The sequence below is a fragment of the Pseudochaenichthys georgianus genome, chromosome 4, assembly GCF_902827115.2.
Source record: "Pseudochaenichthys georgianus chromosome 4, fPseGeo1.2, whole genome shotgun sequence".
NCBI lineage: Eukaryota > Metazoa > Chordata > Actinopteri > Perciformes > Channichthyidae > Pseudochaenichthys > Pseudochaenichthys georgianus.
In genome coordinates this window covers 32,576,560-32,602,327 of record NC_047506.1, presented here as the reverse complement: position 1 = coordinate 32,602,327, position 25,768 = coordinate 32,576,560, and the positions used below count along the sequence as shown (strand labels likewise).

At 40.6% G+C, this 25,768-nt stretch overlaps 1 pseudogene; it reads right to left on the bottom strand.

Annotated features, from left to right (window-relative positions):
• Positions 1-229: 229 nt before the first annotated feature.
• LOC117445887 (uncharacterized) lies at positions 230-18,603 on the bottom strand (annotated as a pseudogene).
• Positions 18,604-25,768: the final 7,165 nt, after the last annotated feature.

The window sequence follows — 25,768 nt, the reverse complement described above, 5'->3', positions numbered from 1 at the left end:
TTTTGTATCTCTCTTTATAATAGTGCGAGGTTTACCCTTTTGGACCTTAGTGTCCCTAATTGTGGCTACAACACAGTGGTCACTCACAGCATTTGCAAATACTCCCACAGATGAATATTTATGGGGAACATTAGTTAAAATGAGATCAATTAAGGAGGACTGTCTACAATCTGAGTAACATTTAATGAAATACAAAAGTTTTTTTTAAAATCAAGAACAAGAACAATAGTTTAAGTGAAAGAATTTGTTTTTATTATTATTAACCGTTGACACATCATCAGAGAAACAAGGCGTGACGAAAGACAGAAAGGGACATACTGGAATCAGATCTTGTTGAAAGCTGCTACGTCGACACTCTGGATCTGAAATAGAGAAAAGGAGAAACTTAGATTAGTTTACAGAAGATGGCGTGTTTTGTCAAGTCACTGAAGTAAATCTAATCTTCTCAGCTTCTGATGATGCTTCATGCTGATCCCAGAAAACTAACAATGTGCTGACACCAGGGTTCCTGCAGGTTTCGCCAACTCAAATTTAAGACTTTTTAAGACCACTTTGAATAGATTTTAAGACCTATTTCACGGCAATAAATAATTAATTTTTGTATTGGTTTTTCAGTTGAATTATACATTCAGGGTAATCAACAGTTAAAAAGATACTGTTCAAATTATTATTTGTTTTAAAGTTCAATAAATGGATAATCGTATTTAATAATCATGATATTAATTATTGACCAACATAATCGTGATTATTGCCATACTCGAGCAGCCCTAGTGTGTGTGTGTGTGTGTGTGTGTGTGTGTGAGAGAGAGTGACAAGAGCTATATTCAGAGCTCTGTTGCCTTGGCTACACTATTTCATCGTTGCTGTTGTATGATTGGTGTTTAGCTACGGTATTTAGCGTCTACAGCACCTCCGCTTTTAGGGTTGACGTAGACCCAAACGTCGCCCGGAGGTCCCCCGGTGTTGTTGCGGGAGCTGCTGCACTAGCTAACGCTCCACTAGCTAACGCTACATTAGCAAAACAAACGCTAATTTCTTTTGCAAAAGGTGCGGCGGGCTTCAAACACGTTCCCCTCCACTGGTTTCAACCAAGCACTAAATTAGATGTTTTCCAACCAAATACGGTTGAACTGACACTTCCCCATATTAATTTGTAAGTAGATTCAAAGATACATGAGTTTCTGACTGCCGCTAGCTGAAGCTTGGTTGCTAGGTTACTAGCTGGGTGTTCTCCGATAAGGGGCCGGGGGAAACAAAGTTAGTGATTACTGGTTCCATGTTGATTTAATTCAATACAAATTGTTGGGGGGAACGGAAAGGCTATTACCGTACTGATTACCGATAATTTTTAAGACCTTTCTTATTTTTTTGGTCATATTTAAGACCTTTTTAAGGCCTTAAATTCAGATCAAATCTAATTTAAGACCCAGCGGGAACCCTGTGACACGCACAATTGTACGTCAATTGTGGAGCAGGGACATTAAAAAAAAAAAAAGGCATTTAAAAATAAAATGGAGGCATTCAAATAAATATGTGGTTTTCAGTTTTAACTATATTGACATGGAGTGGAGAAGGCAAGGAGAAGACTATATCATCTGCATAATAAGAATATAACTAAATATTTTTGAGCTTGTGTTTAAGCGGAGAAAAACACAAGTAAGACTGAAAACAATGCTAAGAACTATAACATCTGGTAGAAAAGTTATAAACGTTTTCATGTATGATCAAGTGTAACACCATTTTAAAGTGTCACAAATGACAGCTTCTAACTAGGAAACTTAGCCATGTTCCACAAACTCCTACATTAGTTTTAACTAGGTGTCGATAATAATCAGTGATCCTGAAAACTATGGAATGCCATTTAAGCCAAAATTAAATACATAAATAAATATATAAATATGCCTATGAAATAAATAAGGCAATAAATATGTATACATGTACATTTAATTACAAATTTATTTATTTCATGGGACTTTTATTTCATAATGACACATTTATTTATTTCAAGAGACTTATTTCATAATGACACATTTATTTATTTCAAGAGACTTGTATTTCATAATGACACATTTATTTATTTCAGGGGACTTTTATTTCATGATGACACATTGCCATTCCTTATGTGCAAATGAACAGGGCGTGGTTAGCTCACAGAACCAGACCAAAGCAACAGCACCACAACACTGACTCAATAGCTCTTGTTTCACACTCCAGTACTCTTAAGTGGTTTGCAAACTGCCAATAAACCAAACCGGTTCCGATTCAAGAACCGTTCTTGTGCTTTTTTGGTGCTTAACTGGTTTTGCCCCTTTTCCACCAAACCAGTTCCAGAGCCAGTTCCGGGCTAGCCTGATTTAGCTCTGGTTCTTCCTGTTTCGGCCGCAGCGGAGCCGGCTCTAAACACCAAGAACCACGCTCACGTCGGAAGGGGGCGAGATTAACCTGAGCTATAATAACAGTTTATGGCGAGTACGGAAAATAAAAGTTGTAACAAGCAGTAGTGCTGAGCAAAGTGACAAGAACGCAACCACACACTTATACAAAAATAACACACTTTATAAAGTCAGGCTTCGTGTGATTCTGTTTATTTGTACCTTACTTTTACCATCCGTTCGCTGTTATTGATCATTGTGGAGAGCAGGCAGAAGTTTTGTTTTGTATTATAGCAGCTATCATATGGAATCAATACATGGGCTGCACAGGTTGTCATGTCCGACCATCACAAGTAGAATCAGTGGCGGCGCCAGGGTAGGGCTGGGGCAGGCTACAGCCATACCAAGAAATGGCTTAGCCACAACATGAAAAATTATGTTAAAGTAAGCAAAATAAAGTCCGCCAACTCGCGGAGTAAATTGCACAGACAGCAGTTAGTAAGATTGATTTCAGTTGCCACTTGTCTGGAAATACCGAAGACTAGAAACGGTTTTGAAAACTATTGTCACGTAGTGATCGTCTTCTCAATAGAACATCTTTGATAATGTCTTCTGGCCAATCAGAATCACGATAACGGCGTGGTGTTGTTGCAGGAAGTCCAGACCGAGAATACTTTTGCTGTAGTACATCTCTCTATACATCGATACAACATTAATGAAATAAGAACCCACGGTTTGATGATTGATAGGTGTGTGGGCTATCTTTCATTTTGACACACAGAACAATGGGGGCTATCCACCCTTATCCACAATGTAAAGTAATTCACAGCCTCTTCCCTCTTCTCTCTGTGAGGAGCAGCAGGTTCAGCTTTCAGAACAAAGTAACAAAGAATTAAAATGGCATTCATTTTTTTTTTTTTTTTTTAAATATGTCGTGTAGTAATAGATTTATTTATTTCTCTTCTCAAGAGAGTACCAGAATGTGTATTTTATGTTAGTATTTCAAAAAATCTCCTGGGGGAAAATCCCCCAGACCCCCCTGCAGGGGTTGGGTTTTCAGCATGTCAGCTCTTTCACCTGTGGGGAAATAGCAGGATTGGCTGCAGGTCGCCTTTTTTATTTACTACAAGACAAATGTGCCTTTTTATATTTCATACAGTTCAATTTGGATTGAGACAGGGAAATAATCTAAACCTCACGCGTGGCGTTTCACTGTCAAGAGGAGCGTGTACGGTGTATGTAATTTAGTGCTGTAGCGACGCGTCGACAACGTCGACTTCAAAATATCGTCGACGACATATTTCCGCGTCGCTACAAACACGTGGGTGTGTAAACAAAGCAACAAGCAGTTCGCAATCGCACTTCAAACACAATGGAGACTGAAACGGCTACCACCTCCCCTCACAGGATTGCGCATGAAGCCCTCAAACGAAAACATCTCGCCCTAGGTCTTCAAAAGCATGGGAATATTTTAAAGTTAGTCCAAAACACAAAGATATTGTCATTTGCAACGGCTATGTTGGAACATTTAAAGCGGCAGCTAGCTGTGGTGGCTACCATTAGCAGCTAGCATTTGCTCTCCGATTTTTACTTTAAAATGGAATTATGGATTATAAATTCAATCATTTTTGTATACATAGACGTTAAAAACCTATGGATTAACCGATTCAGCCGCGTGTTTTCTCATGTTAATGCCATTGAACACGTCTTTTGATCAGATTGACAACTACGGTGGTGAGACGATCTCCCTAGAAGCTCTGTAAAGGTACGTGTTGTGATGACTGTATTTGCTTCCCCTGTCGCGATTCCGGATCACTCAGTGATGATACTATATACCTACATAATCTGTGGAGTCTCAGCTTTAATCGGATATCTTGTATGTGCAGCTACTAGTGCTGGAGCGACGCGTCGACGACTTCAAAATATCGTCGACGACATATTTCCGCGTCGACGCGTCGCTACACACACGTGGGTGTGTAAACAAAGCAACAAGCAGTTCGCAATCGCACTTCAAACACAATGGAGACTGAAACGGCTACCACCTCCTCACAGGATTGCGCACGAAGCCCTCAAACGAAAACATCTCGCCCTAGGTCTTCAAAAGCATGGGAATATTTTAAAGTTAGTCCAAAACGCAAAGATATTGTCATTTGCAGTCTTTGCCAAATGGAGTTGGCATATCACACAAGCACAACGGTTATGTTGGAACATTTAAAGCGGCAGCTAGCTGTGGCTACCATTAGCAGCTAGCATTTGCTCTCCGATTTTTACATAAAAATGGAATTATGGATTATAAATTCAATCATTTTTTTTATACATAGACGTTAAAAACCTATGGATTAACCGATTCAGCCGCGTTTTTTCTCATTTTAATGCCATCGAACACGTCTTTTGATCAGATTGACAGCTACGGTGGTGAGACGATCTCCCTAGAAGCTCTGTAAAGGTACGTGTTGTGATGACTGTATTTGCTTCCCCTGTCGCGAGTCCGGATCACTCAGTGATGATACTATATACACCTACATAATCTGTGGAGTCTCAGCTTTAATCGGATATCTTGTATGTGCAGCTACGATGAGTAATAAGGGTACTTTTATCTTGAGTTCTGTGCCAATGTCCGTTAGCATTTTTCGCTCATGGGTCATTTAGATGCTTCTTATGAGACTTGTGTTTTGTTTTGGTAAACATGGTTTGTATCGGCAGTTAGCTGAGATTATTTCCGTTAATCTGGTATAACACATTAATAGTTTGTTAAATATTAAGATCCCCTGAGACACAGTATTGTGAAAAAAAAAATGTTACATTACGTTTTTTTTACATTACGTTTTTTATGAATTGAACAACAGAAAAATAATCGTTAGATTAGTCGACTAATCGATCAAATAATCGCCCGATTAATCGTTTTCGAAATAATCGTTTCCCCCCAGCACTAGCAGCTACGATAAGTAATAAGGGTACTTTTATCTTGAGTTCTGTGCCAATGTCCGTTAGCATTTTTCGCTCATGGGTCATTTAGATGCTTCTTATGAGACTTGTGTTTTGTTTTGGTAAACATGGTTTGTTTCGTCAGTTAGCTGAGATTATTTCCGTTAATCTGGTATAACACATTAATAGTTTGTTAAATATTAAGATCCCCTGAGACACAGTATCGTGAAAAAAAAAAAAATTTACATTACCTTTTTTTTACATTACGTTTTTTATGAATTGAACAACAGAAAAATAATCGTTAGATTAGTTGACTAATCGATCAAATAATCGCCCGATTAATCGTTTTCAAAATAATCGTTTCCCCCCAGCACTAATGTAATTACATTGCAAATACTGACTTGAGCCCCACCACTGTATGGGTTAGTCCTACCATAGATTACCCAACAAAAATACTCTGGAGCCGCCACTGAGTAGAATCATAATGAAAAGGTAAAATGTGCCTGTAGATAATGGCTTATGCTACAATAGGATAGCAACAAGTAGTCAAGATAGTCAGTTTAGCTTCGGTTGCTGTTGCATAACTGCGGTCAACTCAGCCGTCTCTTGCGTTCGCTTGGTCAAATCAGCAGCTATTCATTTTTGAGTGCGCATTGCCCCAGAAAAGCACAAGAACGGTTCTTGAAACGGAACCGGTTTGGTTTATTGGCAGTTTGCAAACCACTTAAGAGTAGTACTGGAGTGTGAAACAAGAACTATTGAGTCAGTGTTGTTGTGCTGTTGCTTTGGTCTGGATCTGTGAGCTAACCACGCCCTGTTCATTTGCACATAAGGAATGGAAATGTATCATTATGAAATACAAGTCCCCTGAAATCAATAAATGTATCATTATGAAATACAAGTCCCCTGAAATCAATAAATGTATCATTATGAAATACAAGTCCCCTGAAATCAATAAATGTGTCATTATGAAATACAAGTCTCTTGAAATAAATAAATGTGTCATTATGAAATACAAGCCTCTTGAAATAAATAAATGTGTCATTATGAAATAAATAAATGTGTCATTATGAAATACAAGCCTCTTGAAATAAATAAATGTGTCATTATGAAATAAAAGTCTCTTGAAATAAATAAATGTGTCATTATGAAATAAGTCTCTTGAAATAAATAAATGTGTCATTATGAAATAAAAGTCTCTTGAAATAAATAAATGTGTCATTATGAAATAAAAGTCCCATGAAATAAATAAATGTACATGTATACATATTTATTGCCTCATTTATTTATTTCATAGGCATATTTATATATATATATATATATATATATATATATATATATATATATATGTATTTATTTTATTTTGGCTTAAATGGCATTCCATAGAAAACTGCTGCCATCATGTGGTGAAAATGTGTTGAGCTGAGATAAGTTTACCTGTCAGGAAATTTGATTTAAAAGGATGTTCACATTTTGCAGTTCTGATTTTAAATATCAAGCTGAGAAGTCACGGCATGCTGTACTTACATAGTCTTCGAACTTGGTGATTTCTTCCTCCAGCAGGTCTGTTCCCACCTTGTCGTCCTCAACCACACATGCAATCTGGAGCTTTTTGATACCGTAACCCACAGCAACCAGTTTGGACGAGCCCCATAACAGGCCTTCAGCCTGCACCGAGCGCACACACTCCTCCAGCTTCACCATGTCAGTTTCATCGTCCCACTAAAATAAAAACAGAAAGTGATAATCACCTATTAGTATTTATAAAAAAGTTCTACGTTTTTCTAACTCCCTGTATGTGGTATAGTTTTTTAGGATTTTTGGGGAACCTGGTCTGAAGCAGACTTACAGGTTTGACGTCCAATAAGATGGAAGACTTGGCGATGAGGACGGGCTTCTGGGATTTCTTCGCTGCGTATGCTTTCAACCTCTCCTCTTTGAGTTTCTCTGCCTCTTCATCGTCCTCATCACTACCAAACAGGTCCATGTCGTCATCATCATCCTCCTCCTCGACTTTAACTGGGGCGCTTTTCTGCTGCTGGACGGTGGTGCCCTGATCAGAGTGAAAATAATGACACGCTTACACAAGGAGTAATCGACCGGAGGTTGGATAAAACTAGAACACAAGATGACTCCTTTGATGAGAACAATCTGTAAGAACTCACGTTTGTGTATGGTACTGAGGGAGCAGCGGCAGGGGTCCCTGCTGCAGGAGACTTCTCAAGAACTTCTACCCGACACTCCAGTTTAGAAAGTGCAGCCCTCAAGTCGTCCACCACTAGAGAAACAGGAATACAATCAGAATACTTTATTTCAGGGGGAAATTTTGTTTCACGAGAGTTGCTCAATTTGAGAAAGAAATACAAATATATATACACACAGAGTTAAAGTAGAAACATTGTAAAATATATAGCAACAATAAATACTCAGAAACTATTATAAAACAATACATTAATAAAATATATGAATGCTGTATTGCACAGTTAGAGGTATTTAGCTGCTGACAGTGGAATACGTCAAGTGTCAGTCTATTGACTCAAAAAACACCTTGGTAGTGTTGTGTGTAAAAAAAGGGACAGAAATAAAAAGAGAAAATCATAAACAATGTATTCCAAACAAGCTTCTTCATTGGATAACAGAGAAATATTTTGTGACATACTACTATAGTGTTATTTTAAGTTTTGTATTTAATAGTAGTATTAGGGTGGTATTCTGTCTAAGGGCCGGCTGCAATTAGCGACATTGGACACACCTGGACTTGGTGTGCCACATGCAGGAGGCAGAAAGGCAGCCAATCAGAGGGCAGACCCCAATTTTATTATTTTGTATTTTAAAAATGTGCTGTAGACTGTTGTGTTTCCTGTTTTTGTCCCAGTCTAAGAGCTTGGCGGCAAAATATGCCGCAACAAGTCATAGTATAGTATGGCAAAGAAAAAGTCATAACATATGTAGAAAAAAAGTAATACAATAGAGTGATAAAAGTCTTGCAGTTCATAGGAAAACAATAGTAATATGTTAAAATAAAATTATAAAAATACTATGTCATAAATGGGTCAGAATAATTTCATAAATAAGTCAAATAATGATACAATCAAAACATGTAGAGTATGGTATGTTATAACAAATAAATAAAAATGGTTACATTATAGTATGCGATCAAAAATAAAAGGCAGCCAAAATCAAAATGTCATTATAGTATGCCAAAGATTCAATTAATTAATGATGTACAATGTCAGAAAGGTCATTGCACCACAAAACGTTTTCTTTGTCTGTGATACAAACTGTTTGTAATATAGTATTTAAATTGAAAAGAAATGTCCTAAAATAGGTAATTTTAACAAGTGTGTCATTAAATTCAAATGTTAAAAAAATCCTAATGTATTTTTCTCTTAAAGAGCCTGTGACACGAGTTTCCCCCATCATCCAAACCCATCAATTTGAGTAAATATTGTCCCCTTGAAAACCGTTACTGAACTGATTTTGGATATTTGTACTTTGATAACCATTAATCTGCCCTTCACTGTTGACCATTTTCTGGATCTTCTCGGGGATTCTTCAAGTCCCGCCAAATGATGGGTGACGTCATCGCGGGCACAGCGCTCCAGCTGCACCGTTCAGGATCCCAGCTTCTGCATGTAAACCTTTATATATATACAGTCAGATGTAAACGCACGACGGCGCACACAGCAGCAAGCTCAGACAGCGATGACAGTTTAATTTTGAACGTGTCTTAGAGCTCCTATGAGGCTGAAGGATCAGTTTATGTTGAATCTGTTAGAAGTTTAGGAATGAGGTGCGTCAATATGGGCGATCATATGGCCATGTAGCCAGTGGTGGAATGGGACTAAAAATCATCCCGGGACTCTCGACCGGCCCACTTCGGTACCGCTAGTAAATTGTCAACGGGGGGAGTGGGGGATGTCAGGGGCGGCGGGTGCTGTAGATAGTAAATGTAAATATGTAAATATTTGTGTCACTGCATCCTGGTAAAATACAAATATAATGTATAATGTCTGTGTCCTTGACAATAGCGCTGCTAGCCACCTGTGCCCTGTACTACGAAGCCAGTTCAACAGACCCTGGATATGTTTGAGTAACAAACAAACTAACAACAAACTAACAAACGAGATCTCGCTAAGCGGTCCTACGATGCTGGTTATCAACTCGGTAAATCAAGCCAGGGTTTCTCTCTCCAGCTGAGAGCGCGTTCACGTCTAAGACACGAGTGGATCTGACTTTAATTACATTTGACTGTGAGTGTTTCGTCAACATAATGTGTTGCTTAAAATAATACTTCTGCATACGTGACACTGTAAGTGTTGCACGGCCAGATGAGGCTGGAGAAGCTGACTCAGATAAGAAAATATATTATATATTATGATATTATATGATCGATGATCTGATTGATGATGTAATATGAATGATAAGTGCGACATGTCGGCGTCTTCTCTGCATACGGCAGTTTAAACTGTATTTCCTTTATCCTGTAATATGACTTGAGAGATTTAAACTCCGCACACTGAGTTGATCTCTTTTCTATAGACGCCGGAGGCGGGCAGCGTCAGGTAAACAAAGTTATTTAGCCTTCCCAAACCTGAGCCTCACGCGTCGCCTATGGGGGATATGCTGGTGATTTATCCGACCGGCCCACTTCGGTACCGGCCCATCGGGATTCGTCCCGATTGCCAGTCCGCCACTGCACCCAGCCCACGTAAACTGTCAACGGGGGGAGCCTCGCTGCGGGGAAACGGTGGACCAAGTGTCCCGATCGGAGTGGGAATAATAATAATAATAATCCATGCATTTTATCCATTAATTTCCCCAACATTGTGGTAAAAAAAACACATGTTTAATCCATGTTGGTGTACTACAACTACAAAAAGCATCGGTTTGTTTTCTCATCAGGAAATGCAGACCGGCACAAACAAACGATTTTTAATCATCATCCTCACGATCATTTAATGTATCATATGTTCGCCGAATTGACATGAAAGCACTAATAAATGTAGTTTCATCCACTTGAGTTTACAACTACAAAAATAATCGATTTGTTTTTATATCACATCCTACGGGAGGAAATTCAGTAGCTCTCACTACCGATTTTTAATCCTAATGTAATCATCATCTTCACCACGATCATTTATGTTTATGTTCGCCGAATTGACATGAAAGCACTGACGAATATGAATATACTGTAGTCAACTTCATTAAAACGTTATTAAAGGAATGGTATGCTCATGACACTCATTTTTTAAAAATTATCATCCGATAAAACAGACCAGTCTCTGCCAGTCTCTTTTTTTTTTTTAATCCGATGACATTATCAGTGATTTTAAACTGATTATATACCGAAATATCAACACTGTGGGCGCCGCCATTTCCCGGACGTGACGTAATCCATGCGTTTGGTTTTCGAAGACACGTTGATCTCCATGTTATTTACTGTAGTTTCTCTCTTCAAATATGCCTCACTGTATCGCGAAATATTGCCATAATTCGGATAGGAACAATCCACGGAATGCTTAGTTCCATCTGTTGCCAAAAGGTAAGCATAAGAAGTACATTCGGAGGCAGTGGCTAGCGAAATGTGGCCGGCCCGAACCGAGAGATTTACAGGCTCATGTATGCAGCGAACATTTCACATTTCCGGACGACTACTCTGAGAGTATGATCAAACATAACATGGGATTTATGAAACAACCATTACTCAATGGAGATGCAGTACCATCGGTCTTTCTGGTGTCATCACCGACCAGGACACCAGTTCGGCCAGTAGAGAAATCGCCCTCTGCAAGTGTGAAGCGACGGAGGAGCAGAAGTAGTGCTCGGAGTAAGAATAAGGTATGTTATAGCGCATTTCCATTGCAGCGGCTAGCCCCGTTTTAACGTCCAGGCCAGGACAGTTTTTGGTGGCCTTTCCATATAGCGTAGTACCGGCTAGTGTGTATTTCCCCCCAGTTTTTCCGGCTCCATAAAATCGTGATTCTATGGCCAGGGACAACGAAGCTGAGTATGCTAAACTAGAGAGGGAATCGCTAGCAAGGGTGGTACTACATGCATACATATAGTATCTTATATCATCTTCCTGTTATACACACATGCATTTCCAAACATCTGGACTACCTATGTTGCAAATGTATTATCTTTTCAATTTACACACGGCATCTATTGCACGTCTGTCCGTCCTGGGAGAGGGATCCCTCCTCTGTTGCTCTCCCTGAGGTTTCTCCCATGTTCCCTTTAAACTGTGGGTTTTCTTCGGAAGTTTTTCCTTGTACGATGTGAGGGTCTGAGGACAGAGGGTGTCGTATTGTCATACTGATATGTATGGCTGAATTCCCCTATCCAATCTCTTCACATTGGTCAAAACTTGTTGCTCTGCTGACGAGTCCGAACTGAAATACTCCACCATGTTTCCGTGTGTTGACAAAGTGAACGCATGGATGACGTCACGACCATCACGTGACTACTGAAAATGGCAAACATGGCGGCGGCCAGACGGAATATACAGGTCTTGATAAAAAAAGAGCTATAAAATCATTATTTACCGGGGAATATCGCTGATTTCTTCAGGGTATGGTTTAAACATAACGTTTCACTAAATACTGAAGTTTTGATTAATTATCTAATGAGTGGACCATTCCTTTAACGTGCCTAATCTCAGTAATTCACCATTTCTACGCATGACAACACACTTTGTCCGTGTTTGGCTCTCTCGCCGCACAGTGAAGCGTTCCCGCATTGACGTCACTTCCGGCTTCCCCCAAAACTTCAAAATGAGTCGAAGGAATTTCCCCGCGATGTTCGAAATTATTGATATTTAACGGAATGGTATCGCTTTTTCTTTTTTAAACTGACAGTTCGAGATGACTAGTAGCCCAATATTTCATTGCACAACAGTTGTTGGGATGCTGTCACAGGCTCTTTAAGAAAACAAAATGGATTCATATTTAATCAAGGTTAAACCCACCTTGGTGTAAGCTATGGTTCTCCAGCTCCAGGCCCTTGATGCGACCGATGATGTCTCCTGTATCACATGCACCGCTGACGCTCTGCAGAGCCAAGACACAAAGACAGGAAATAATGGACACAGTTTGTACACACGACAGAGAAACATTTAATAACTAAACCAGAATATTATTCCTTTAATCACACCATAATCAATCAGGCAGACCCCATATGTGAACACACACACATCAAGTGTCCATCTTGGCAGGAAATGCATAGAAAGAGCGTGACAGAAATATGAGTGACAGGCAGCACTCCACACACAAATATAATATCTAAAAGCCGACTAAAGGTCTAACACACTCAAACCCAAGCAGGGTCCACTGATTGGCAGAAGATTCCAGAGACACACGCAGCTCGGAGGCACTTACAAGCTGGGACTGTTGGCTCAGGGGAGGTTGCCCTCTGTTACACAGTGTGGTCTTCAGCTGGGGGAGGCAGGGGATTAAAGCATGAAAAAAGGGAGGAAACTGAGGGAAGCATGTAGAAAGATCGTGTCAGAGTTTCAAACCGGAAGCAAAAGAGCAACAAAGAGAGCTGGGAGGTTAAGGAAGATTAAGGCACAAATCACAACTAGATGTTGAAGATTGGGTGCTGAATACTTAATGAAGATCATGAAAAAAGACCAGGACAAGATAAAAGATTATTAAAAGATAACATCTACCCCCATTTCTGTAGAGTAACATTTGTCTGGCATCAGCTGACCACCAAGCATTTACTTTTATTAGATATTGCAGCTGGGCAAATTATTCCTATAACATTTCAGCAACAATTAAATATTAATGAAAGAAGCTCAAATCTATCTAACAAGTTGTTCAAAAATACATGTTCAATATATAAAAGCCTGATTTAAACCATCAACAAACAACATGCTTGTATTATCACCAGCATTGAAAAGTCTAGGTCAGGGGTGCCCAACCAGTCGATCGCGAGATGTGTCTAAAAATAAAACAACAATATTCAGTTTTATCGTTAATGTCCTATAGCATAATCTTCCTGTGCCAGAATAATGCACTTGAACGCACCAAAGCTTTGTGATTGGCCGGCGTGACCCCATGTGTCGGGGCGTGGCTAGTGGGCAGTGCACTAATTCGCTAACGTTGTCTGTGTCAACAGGAGTGACAGTCCGCACACACACAAGACCACAATTATGGCAGAAGCAAAAGAGCCCAAAATATATTATTTTCACTCCGAGTGGGAGGATGATTATTATTGTATCTATTCCAATTCAAAGTCCATCTGTCTCATCTGCAATGCGAGCGTGGCTTTATCGAAGAAGGGTAATTTAGGAGCGGCATTTCAAAACAGTGCACAAACACTACGAGACGGAATTCCCTCCTAATTCTGCACTGCGCTCCCAAAAGGGGAGGGGCCTGAAAGGACAGCTAAATGCACAGCAGTCCATTTTCACCAGGCCCAACAACAAGAGCAAGGCTGCTACCATAGCATCTCATCGTGTCAGTCACATTCTTGCGAAACACATGAAGTCTTTCAAAGACGGCGAAGTTGTGAAAGAAGCTTTCCTGGAGGCTGCCGACGCGCTTTTTGGGGACAGTAAAAACAACAGTAGCATTTCAACAGGTTTTTGATATAATAAAAACTCAAGTTGGATACCGTATTAATCAGCTGTAAGTTTTAGTTTGTTTGAACTCATCCATTATAATTATTGTTCACAATGGTATAAGAATGCAAACTTAAATTGATTATAGTCCATCATCAATTCAGGTTAAGAAACTAGTGTTGCTTGCATCCTATTAAAAAGGCATTTCTTTTTATACTCTACTAAAATGCGACAAAAAAGGGTTTGATTCTATTAATTTTGTCTTTTTATTGCACTTTGGCAGCAGATTCTGTGTAGCTTCAGATCTGAGTTGTCTTATTAGTAAGCCTAATTTATACTTTTGTAGCAACACTATTTTTATATAATGGCAAGAAAAGGTTCAGAGTCTTTTCTTTTTTTCCTGTGTCATATGTGGCAGCACTTCAATGTTTCTTGAAAACATTACCCACTGTAGTATGTGACGTGTGAATAAACTCCAACTCTGTATCAACAACACTGTTGTGTAACTTCAGTTAAATACTTGTATGTGTGTAGATTAGAAATAGGTAAGATAAAGGATCTGCAGTATTTTATGAAGTATTCATCGTACAAAGGTCAGTTTGTAGAAGTGTGTATGCACCTTGTATTAGGCTGTCAGTAATGGCTACGCCTCTCTATTTGGACTGGTAGATCTCGGCAGACATTCAACTTTAAAAGTAGCTCTCGGTTCAAAAAAGGTTGGGCACCCCTGCTCTAGGTCCTTAAAATAAAAGTTTGGCTCGACAAAGGATTCAAATGTGACCAAAGATGAGTTTATTGGTATTGTATAATTCCCAAATGTGTCCTTTACAAACAAAGAAAAATAAAAGAAGTAAAGCAGGGGAAACCTTAGGAGAAAAGATGCGACAACGTCCTGCAACTTTTGCCACTGCAAGATTGTGCAGAATTACTTATTATTTATCACTGTAGTTATCACTATTCATGAAATTCAGTTTCGTCCCATGTGTCTTTTCCCTGGACATTCTAAAGCCATGTGACAGGACATGGCACGTTGTTTGCTCAGTCAATAGTACATGAGGTACCTGAGTAAAGGGTGATAATGTGTGATAAGAGGCAGAACACCGCACAGAATGTGTACTTACTCCTGCTAGAGATTTCTGGATGTTCTCCCGGGCCCCTAGCGATGTCCTGCAGAATGGTGTTGGATCCGACATCCTTAAAAGGGAAAAAAAAAAAAAAAGTCAATAACTTTCAATTACTAAATATTAAAAGGTGCAATGCATCTCAGTAGTTCCATCATTTCAATTTAGCACATTGACTACTTAATTCTATAACCTTGCTTCGATGTGCATATTTGAAATTTAAATAGCAAGTCAGACTTTGTAAAAAAAACTGTCAAATTCAACATAAATCTTCTTGTTACTTATGTCATGTAATGTCACTGGTGTAAGATTTTCACAAAAAATGAACACAAATAATATCGTCTTGAAGTCAAATGGTATAAAATCAGGATATAAACTCAGTGACGAGACTTGCATACCTCTGTTGAGCGTACCTCTGTTGAGCGTACCTCCGTTGAGCGTACCTCCGTTGCGCGTACCTCTGTTGAGCGTACCTCTGCGGTTTGTGAGGAGCCGTCTGTGCGCTCGTAGAAGCGTCTCTCTGCATCGTCATAGCGAGGTTTGTCAAACCAGATCTTCTCCTGGGCCAGAAAGTCCACGGAACTCATGGTGCTACAGAAGAGAGAGTAGAGAGGGACAAGAGAGGGATGAATGAAGATAACAGAGAAGGTCAAAGACATTTATTTTATAATTATTAGAAATAACCAATAGGTTATATATAGGGATGCACGATAATTATCGGCCCGATAATTATCGGTCCGATATTAGGAATTATGACGTCATCCCGATAAACCGATAACAGTATTAATAGCCCCGATAATATACAATATTTTTTTTGGGTACGAAAAAAATACTGCGGTGTGGTTGGATTGGGATGAGGGGCGCTTGTTTTTCACTCGGCTCCTCCCGTTTTGCCAGTACTGTGGTGTTAGTGGTTTAGGAAGAGGGGAGTTCTTCACAAATCCAGCGCTCCCTAATACTTCGAACCTGATCAGTCACCTGAAACATCGCCATCGCTACGATGGTGTGTTAAAAGCGTACGAAGACAATAATACAATACAGTGTGTGTGTCTGCGCGCGCGCGTTGGAGCTATGTGCAACTCAAGGCATTATGCTCGAACCGGAGCAGCCTGGACGCTGCAATCATGTTGCTGAGTGTGCTGACTTCTCCTACAATGTCCCGCTGTCTGCTTCCTGCATCAAGTCAAGTGCTCGGCGCAGTTGTGTGGATAGAGCGCTCCTCTGTTTTCATTTAAACAGCTCCTTATATCCGTTAGCGCAGCTAGCTAGCACCAGATGCTAACAACAACAATGCACTAAGGTCTCTCTCTTGCTCGCTCGGACCACACGTACACACACCCTCCCGGTCCTCCAGATGGCCAGTCGGTGCCTGCCGGTGAGCGTGGTCTGCTGCAAGCGGGCGGCAGGAGCGGGGCTGTCAGCATCAGCTTGTAGATGGTATTTTAAACTCGATGCGCTCTGAAGCTACGGGGCGGCCGTGGAAAAAAAATACACATGCGTTAATCGCGTTAAAATAATTAGTGGCGTAATTTTTATTTTTGTTATCGGTATCGGTCTTGAGAAGCAGGAAGTTATCGGTATCGGTTTCAAAAAACCAATATCGTGCATCCCTAGTTATATATGATCACAATGATTTCTTAGCAGGGAAACAAACATTGTATCTTAAAGGGGCCCCATTATGCTCTTTTTCAGGTTTCTTATTTGTATTTTGACCCTCTGCTGTGACATGTCTCCATGCTTTAATGTTCAAAAAGGTCTTAATTTTATCATACTGCCTGTGCTGCAGCATCTCTTTCCACCCTCTGTCTGAAACCAGAGCCCAGTCTGCCCTGATTGGTTAGCTGGCTGGCTCTGTTGTGATTGGTCAAACACTGAGAGATGTCCCGCACCTTAGCCTATCACGTACAATGGGTTGGAGAGCTAGCCAATAGAAGCACAAGTGTTATGTAGTGATGTCACTAAACAAAGGACTACAATCAATGCATTTCAGGCCTTCAGCTGAAGTCAAATTTGGGATTTTATTATTTGCAGAGCCTTTGCATGCACAAGAACTATATAAAACACTACAGCAAAGGGAGAACCCCAAAAAGCATAACATGGCCTCTTTAAAATGGCTTATTGTATGTATTCTTTTAACTACATCACCACAAAAATCTACTTTAAATGAAGTAAAGTTGGCAACAATGGTTCATACGAACATCAGCACACAGTCAAATCTCAAACAGACGAGGAATACAAAAAAAAGGCATGAACCAACACAAATGTAAAACAATTTAAAAAGAAAATGGGCACACATTCCAAAAAAAAAAGAGGAAAACTCATGATTATATAAAATAAAAAACAATGAAAGGTAAAACGGAAACATCTGGAGCGACTCCATTCTCCCGGGTTGGTCATACTTGTCCCTCAGTGGGGCGGTGGAGGCCGCTGATGCTGCTTCTGTCCGCCGACCCTTCTTCACCACCACAGCATCACTCCCAGTGTAGCCATGGAAACGGCTCTCTGCAGCATCATACCGCCACTTGTCCAACCACACCCGCTCGGTGTCTGGGTGAAGGAAGCAGCAGACCCCGGTCTCTGATGCTTCAATCTTCTCTTGGACCTCAGCTGGCTCCTCTTCCTCCTGAATAGGAAGCAAAGCGTGGAAGATTTCCGCTTTCCCCTGCGGGACCACACGTTTTTCCTCCACTGCCTCTTCCTCAGCTTCTTCCTCCTCCTCTTCTACAAGGCTTTGAGGGTGGTCGCTACTTCTGGAAGTGGAGGCGCAGGTGGAGCGTTTGGAGTTGTTGCCATACAGGTTCTGGTAGAAAGTTGCTTCTGCACGGTCGTACAGAGGTTTCTCCAGCCACACGTCTCTGAGCAGCTCCACTGGAATGCGGGGCAGTCCGTTGATCGACTGACGATTGGTTGGGGTGACGGCTGCTTGCTGGATGACCGGGGTTGCAGGTGTCAGGGCTAGAGACTGATATCCTTCATCCGGTGTTTGAGGGGTGATGGAGGGGTTAGGTGGGGATGTGAGGACCAGAGAGTTTGGAATTGGTCGCTGCACTGATTCTTCAGCATATTGGCTTTCTGCCTGGTCGCCATGCTGGCACACCGGTCCTAAGGAAGATGGAGCCACAGACGACTGAGAGTTTGAGTGTTTGCCGGGGGCTGGGGAGGAACGCTTTAACTTGGTGGCCCCGTTGGAAGAGCTCGCCAACCAGCACTGGTAGAGGCTCTCGGCTTGCTCGTACATACTCCGCTCAAACCACACATTAGCACACTCCGACTGCAGGCCCATCAGCCCAGCGCGGGGGTCAGATGCTGGCTGGCTTGTCCGTTTGTCTGGCTTCTCTTCTTTTTTGGTCTTACGGTCAACCGTCCCCTCAGGCTGACTCTCAGGATTGGATGAACGCTTCTTGCGGCGACGGCTTTTCCCACTGCGCTTTCCATCTCCGTTTAGGCTGCCGCTCTCTGGGGACGATGATGCCCTATCTCCGTTTCTTTGACCTGATTCAGCCTTGTTCATACACGGCGAGGCTGCAGGTGCGGACCGGTCCACCTGACAGTGGCTGGCTTTCTTATCTATCTCTGACTGATCAAGTGCAGAGCACAAGGGAATCTTCTTAGACATCTTTGATCCGTGGCAGCGGAAAAAAGAGAATAACAGGCACAGGCTTTTGGGTTAGTAAGATAGACGCAGGAAGGTTTGGAGACACAAAAGGATTGATCTTTTAGACTCAGTCGTCCAAATGCAACAGTCATAGAGCTGTACGTTTGAGACAGAGTCTAGAAATCAGACCCAGATAGACACAGGAAGCATGCAGGAAATTGAGAAGAAATCCATGCAGATGAACTAAAAAGGTTTAGTGAATGGAGTTACATGTTGGTGAATTGTTAGTATTGTCAAAACTCATGCACAGGAGATGCTGACTAAGTTGAACCAAAGCTTGGAGAGCGTTCAGCTGAGTTTACATGGTTTAAACTCAAGAATATAAGTAAGGGACAATTAACACTGGGGCCCGTGCTTTTTCAGGTCTGAATGCTTTTAAGTCTGAATGCCAGATTGAGATTGTCCAACTGAGTCCTTAAAATACAAAAAAATCAAGTCTGAGTTGCAGTTTCTCCTGCAACACAATACTTAAAGGTGGGGTAGGTAATTTTGGAGAAACCAGCTCGAGTGCGCTATAATTTGAAAATACACAACCGGAAAAAATCTGCCACTTCCTTACAGAGCCCCTCCTCCAACACACACGAACGCGCACATGACCAATGAGGGCACAAGATAAGTTTCTGCACAGATGGAAGGCTGACAGGCAGGTAGGCCATCCAGTTATTTAAGCCGGGCCGGCTAAAATGATTGGTCGTGCTTTTTATAGTACTACGGCTTCCACAGATGACATTTTGTATGGATTTTTTGTCAAAGCACTTAAAGGTGGGGTAGGTAAGTTTCAGAAACCGGCTCGAGTGCACTAAAATTTGAAAGTACACAGCCGAAAAGAATCCGCCCCTTCCTTCAGACTTCCTTACAGAGCACCTCCTCCAACACACATGACGTCAGCAGACTGGTGAAAGTGGCCGCCTGTTGCTGGCGAGTCATTGAAGTACTGCTGCAATGCACGCCCAATGAGGGCACGAGATACATTTGTGCGTGCACGAGATGGAAGGCTGACAGACAGGGCGGCAATCCAATCCGTTTAGCCGGGCCGGGATGTTAAGAGCATTCCATAGAATATAACAAAAAGTGTATCTCGAGCCAGTTTCTGAAACTTACCTACCCCACCTTTAAAGGGGACATATCATGCTATATTTGAACAATATATTGTAGGGCCATACCTATATAAAGTATATAAATATTGGTTTTTTTTCAAAATACCAAACAGATCCTGCATTTTAGCCATGCCTCATTTCGCTCCATTTGCTCTTTCCAGCGCTGTTTTTGCAGGGGGCTGATTCTGTGAGCTGCAGCTGACCACGCCCCCCTGCAGGAGAGGGGAGCATGCTTTGAGATCAGCTGCTGGGCTGTCAGAAGAGGGGGAGCAAAAGAGATCTCCGTCCTCCGTGTTTTATTCTTATAGAAGTAAGAAGAGAAGTAATGGGGCAGAAACCCTCCTTTTTACGCAGCGGTCCAGACATAGACATCAAACGGCGACACAGTTGCCAGTTACTTTGGCATTAGGGAAAGGATATCTAGATACTTCCCAAAGTTTGACATAATGAATTGTGCTACTTTTAAAGCAAGCAACAACGTTTTCAAATCTGTAATCAAAAAGCTCCTCAAAAACGCTATCGAAGCAGTTCCTGCCGTTGCTAAGTTAGTTCAAACAGTAACAACGGACTATTTTTCTTAGCGGATGCATGTCAATTTAAATCAATACATACAACTATTTTTTAAATCAATAAAATCATTTTCTAAATCCATAAAAGTATTTCAATTAATATTGGGAGTAATGTCGTTACTTTGTTGAGAATGTGGCCATGTAATAAGCGGGATAATGTGCAGCGACTTGGTCATTTTTAGCATAACCTTCATGCTGATCTAGATCCCTCCGCTTTGCGTGGGCTCCTGATCAGCCTGTCAGTGTTCTTTTCCCCATAATGACCGCGTCGTTGCACATTATCCCTTACATATGATAATATAGAGTCATTATTCATTTGTTTTAAAGCAGGAGGCGCAAACCCTTGCCTCGGGGAGGGAGAAAAAGAGCCACAGCGGAGAATAAACAGAAGGGCAACCATGGCAACCATGTGCGGGAAGTCTTCTTCGCTGCTTTTGTGGCAGACTACAGAGCCACTTACAGGCCTGGCATATGTACTACAGCGTCTCCAGTTCTTTCGAGCGGCCCAACCTCTCATTCCCCTGATAGGTGGAGAATTGACCACTAAGCGGAGCACCCCTTTTGTGACGTAGAAAATAATTCAAATCTGGATCAGTCTGTATCAGATCCGTTACAGCCCCTTTTTTAGAGATTTGGGTATAGAGGAAAAGAGAGAGGGTTGTATTTTCTGACACTTGGTCAGTTCCCTGACACACCGGGGACACAGTCATGTATAAAAGACGTACAAGAGTGCATTTTGCATGATAGGTCCCCTTTAAGATATTCATTGCTATCGGGATGTTAAGAGCATTCCATGGAATATAACAAAAAGTGTATCTCGAGCCGGTTTCTCAAACTTACATATCCTACCTTTAACCAACCCCCCCCCCTAGCTGCAGTATTCTAATTATAAATGGCTTTTAAACATTCTTGAACAAAATAATATGACATGTTTAACCAACACTTAATTTAGAGCAATTGTATCACAACTATTGTATATTGTTCTTGGAACAAGACCAATCATGACACAGCAACATGAAAGCATGCAACAACAAATAAGTGTGTAACAAGTGCAGAGAAAAATATAAACAGGTTTAAACACTGACATTAATGATCAATTAAAAAGATGTCCATGCAAGCAAACTTATTCAGTCAACAGCTTTGGGTTTCTTTCTGATACATTTTTTTTTTAAATCAAACATTGCACAAGCCATGCTGTTTTTATGAAGTTACATTATTCTGTCGCAATACAGGAAATGCATTCCCTTAATGTTTCGACATGTGGAGGTTAGTAATATTACGATGAATAGTGGCATACTGAAATGGATTTGGGCACCATTTGGGAAAGCATTTCCTGCTTAATGCTTACAAAAAATCTTATTCAAGCTCTTAACTCACCTTCCTTGGTAAAAATGTGTTGAGCTTAAACTATTACTCAAAGTCAAATGCTCAACACGTTCTTTTCATCCAGTTAAATCGCAAGCCATTCAAAAGAAATTTAACAATCACCACCTTGCAAAACAAAGACAAAACTATGGACGTACCACAACTCGAATGGGAAAATGTCAACAATGTTATCAGGAGTACTCACTTGTCAAATTCTGAATGCAAGATGAGGGGAAAGAAGCTTGTGTTAAAATGTGAGTTTTCTTAATAAACAAGTTGACATGAAACTCTCTACTCAAATGGAAGATACTTGCACTATCATCTGCTTTAGTTGATAAGAACGAAAATCGAGCAATTACTTGGATACATCCCAAAGTTTTCCATTTGAAAGGCACCAGGGACAGTCTATTTTCTCAATTTCATCAAAAATGAAATGTTCTATTAAAGCAGCACTATCGAAAATGTAATCAAGCACATTAGTGGTGATATTTTCAATTAAACAAATGTCAATCTTGTACACTACAACTACAAATGCATTAATATGCTGGGTTGCACCCCTTTAGGGTTGCCTCAGTCTATGAAAAGCGGTGCCTGCGAAGGGCACGAAACATCATCAGAGACTCTTCCCACCCCAACCATACACTGTTTGTCCCCCTACGTGGCACCCGCTCTGGGACACGCTACCGCAGCCTCCCGGGTAGAACCAACAGGACTACGCACAGCTTCTTCCCTTCAGCAGTCAGACTGCTGACAATGAACCCCACGCTGTCCCATACTGCCTAGTTGTTGTCGTGTGCTGTGCTGAAGCGCAATTCTGTATTCACTGTATTTATTTATTATTATCTGTGTATTTATTCCTATTTATACATTTCCCATCTATTTACCTTTTATTTTTGTATCATTCTTTTTTTGGTATATACTTCTGATAAATGTGTATGTAACTGACTGTTTTGCGATCTGGTTAGACCATCCTTAAATTTCGTTACACTGTGCTTGCATTTTTGTAATGACAATAAAGTAATCTAATCTAATCTAATCTAATCTTTATATGTCGCTCTAGGGACACTGGGACAATATTTCATTTAAAGCACTAACAGGAGAAATTCTACATGTTGAATTCTCTACTCCGCCCTTGACACTCTGCATTTATATCAAATTAAAACAACAAAGTGTGAATAAGACTAGGCACTGCATTTTTTTTTAACAAATGCCACTCAAACAGGGCTATTTTAAGCATCACTAGTGAGTATTTCTGGCAGCAGTAAGGTGTATGAGGGTACGATTGTATTAAAAATAAACTGCAATGTTCATGTTAATTATTATGAAAGAAAATGACCCTGGGTGAATCAAGAGTCAAATCAGTGTTTTATGTGGTCTTTACATGGAGTTTAATGATAACAAATGAAAATTGCCAGCTTTACCCTTTCAATATGCTTATGAGTGAATATCCCCTTTTGAGGAAGTCACCTCAAATAACCTCAGCCAAGTGTCTGATGCATTTAAGCACCCCAGTAAGGGTGAGGTACAGTGATTTGCAAATGCTTAACTATACTATCACTGATATACCAACTAATAATATTGTATTTTAAAGATTGAAGATAAAACCCACAGCTTACTAACAGGACTACGCCATCATCACGCCCTACAACAAAATAACTGCTTTATATCTGAAAACGTGCTCTTTTTCTATTGAGATAACAGGTCCTTTCTAAAATGACATTACATCCGAAAACAACGCAACACTTTCACTTAAGGCCAGAAAGGTGTGACTGTTAATGTCATGAATGAAAACCTGTCATGCAACATATTAAACAATGTATGAAAGGCAGGGAGCTGTCTTCAGGAAGTGCGCCCTGCTAACCTCAACATTAGCCATCTTTCATCTGTTAGTAGGTCCTAGCTGCGATGAAACGCCGTCAGTGGGTGGTTAATATTAAATGCGACACAATTACTACACGTTACAATTCGACACTTGACTATTTTTTCGTATGAGGAGGTTTACTAAGAGGAAAATGTAAATGTACAACAGCCTCTGAAGCCGGTGTTCAGCCGGCGTGACAGCCACTGCGTTAGCACCGAGGATGTTGAGCACTAGCAAGCTGCTAGTTCAGCTAGCCGCTAGCTAGCCTAGGCTAACCCACGCCGAGCCCCTGCTGTCTGTAAACCGCTGAATCTCCATTCATTGTCCAAAATGTCTCTCAAATGATTGGAGATAATATTCCACAGACTGAAACCCCCAGCTGTCAGTCAGCGTTAACGTACTTACTGTTGTGTATTTTGTCTTGTCGGTGTGAGGGGCAGGCCGGTGGATTAAACGCGTGTTTCTCCAGCAGTCGGTGAGTGACAACGGGAAAGAGCAGGGAGGAGGGAGGAAGGACAAGGAGCAACGATGATTGTGTGATCTGAGCATGGGGGAGGGGCCATTTTCAAATCTCAAATTTTTTGACATTGCATGATCAGATTAGTATTTACTAATATTATTAGAGTGGAGTCATTTGCATAACTGAGACAGAACAATTATGTGTATTTGGTTTAAATAACTAATACCCCAATGTTCAACCTTTGTCCTATTACAACAATCCCCAACTCTTTATGACGTTATATGTTATTGTATAAAAGGAAATCCCACAACCTTGTTTTGCAATGGCAAGTACGACCTTAAGGCAGTGAGCAAGAAGTACTCAGACTTTTGGTAGTAAAAGTCATCCATTTAAAATCTGACTTAAATAAAAGTACACAAGTGTTTTAATATATTAGATTATGATTAGTAATGCAATAGTGTGTTCATTATTTTAATGTTGCAGATGGTTAAGGTAGGGCTTTGGAATTTTTTTTTGTATACACTAGGGCTGCAGAAAAATAGCAAGTTAGTAGTAAGTATGTTAAAATGAATGAAATGTAGATTTCCTGCTTTTCAGTATTTTATATAGCACTCTTACTCTTTAAAAACAAACAAGAAATTCTCATTATACCCTACTGTCCTACTAGGGCATTGCGTTCCAAGATTGCAGGGTTGTTGGTTGTTCCTAGAGTCTCTAAAAGTACAATGGGAGCCAGAGCCTTTTCTTATCAAGCTCCACATTTGTGGAATCAGCTTCCAGTTTGTGTTCCGGCGGCAGACACCCTATCCGTTTTTAAGAGTGCGCTTAAGACCTTCCTTTTTGATAAAGCTTATAGTTAGGGCTGATTAGATTCAGGCCCTAGTTTTGCTGATATAGGCTTAGTTTGTCGGGGGACATCTTACTTCTTCCTTCTCTCTGTCTATACCTGTGTACTCTCATGTTCCCATTAACCCAGCTTCCCCAAATTTCTTTCTTTTTGGTGTCTATATACGCCGGGATCCGGAGTCATGGATGATCCCGTGAGCCCTGGATCGCGAGTCGTGGCTGTGGTCCTGGATCATAGGTCCTGGATGGATATCCTCGTGGAGTCATCTTCCTATTATACACAAATTTCCAAACATTTGGACTACCTATGTTGCAAATGTATTATCTTTTCAATTTACACACGGCATCTATTGCACGTCTGTCCGTCCTGGGAGAGGGATCCCTCCTCTGTTGCTCTCCCTGAGGTTTCTCCCATTTTTCCCTTTAAACTGTGGGTTTTCTCCGGAAGTTTTTCCTTGTACGATGTGAGGGTCTAAGGATAGAGGGTGTCGTATTGTCATACAGATATTCTGTACACACTGTGAAGACCACTGAGACAATTGTAACATTTGTGATATTGGGCTATATAAATAAACATTGATTGATTGATTGAAATTGGAAGAAATCACCTTGATAATTATTTTATTATCCAACATTTTGGTTTTCTGCTTAATTTGGCAAAATATTAGGCCTTTATATACATGGTTTCTTAGGTCGATGCTACATAATAAAGTTTGAATTTAGTCTGACACCAGTGTGACCCTCTGTATTCACTCTACATTGCCTTCAATAAAAGTTGAAAAAGTACATAAAAGTACTGTACATCCAAGTGTATTTACAATATTACCAACTATGGGAGTAATGAAGTTTCGATTTCACCTTACATGTATTCAAGATTGAATTTTTGGTGTGCATGTAAAAGTAGTAATTCTCTCGAAAAAACACAATG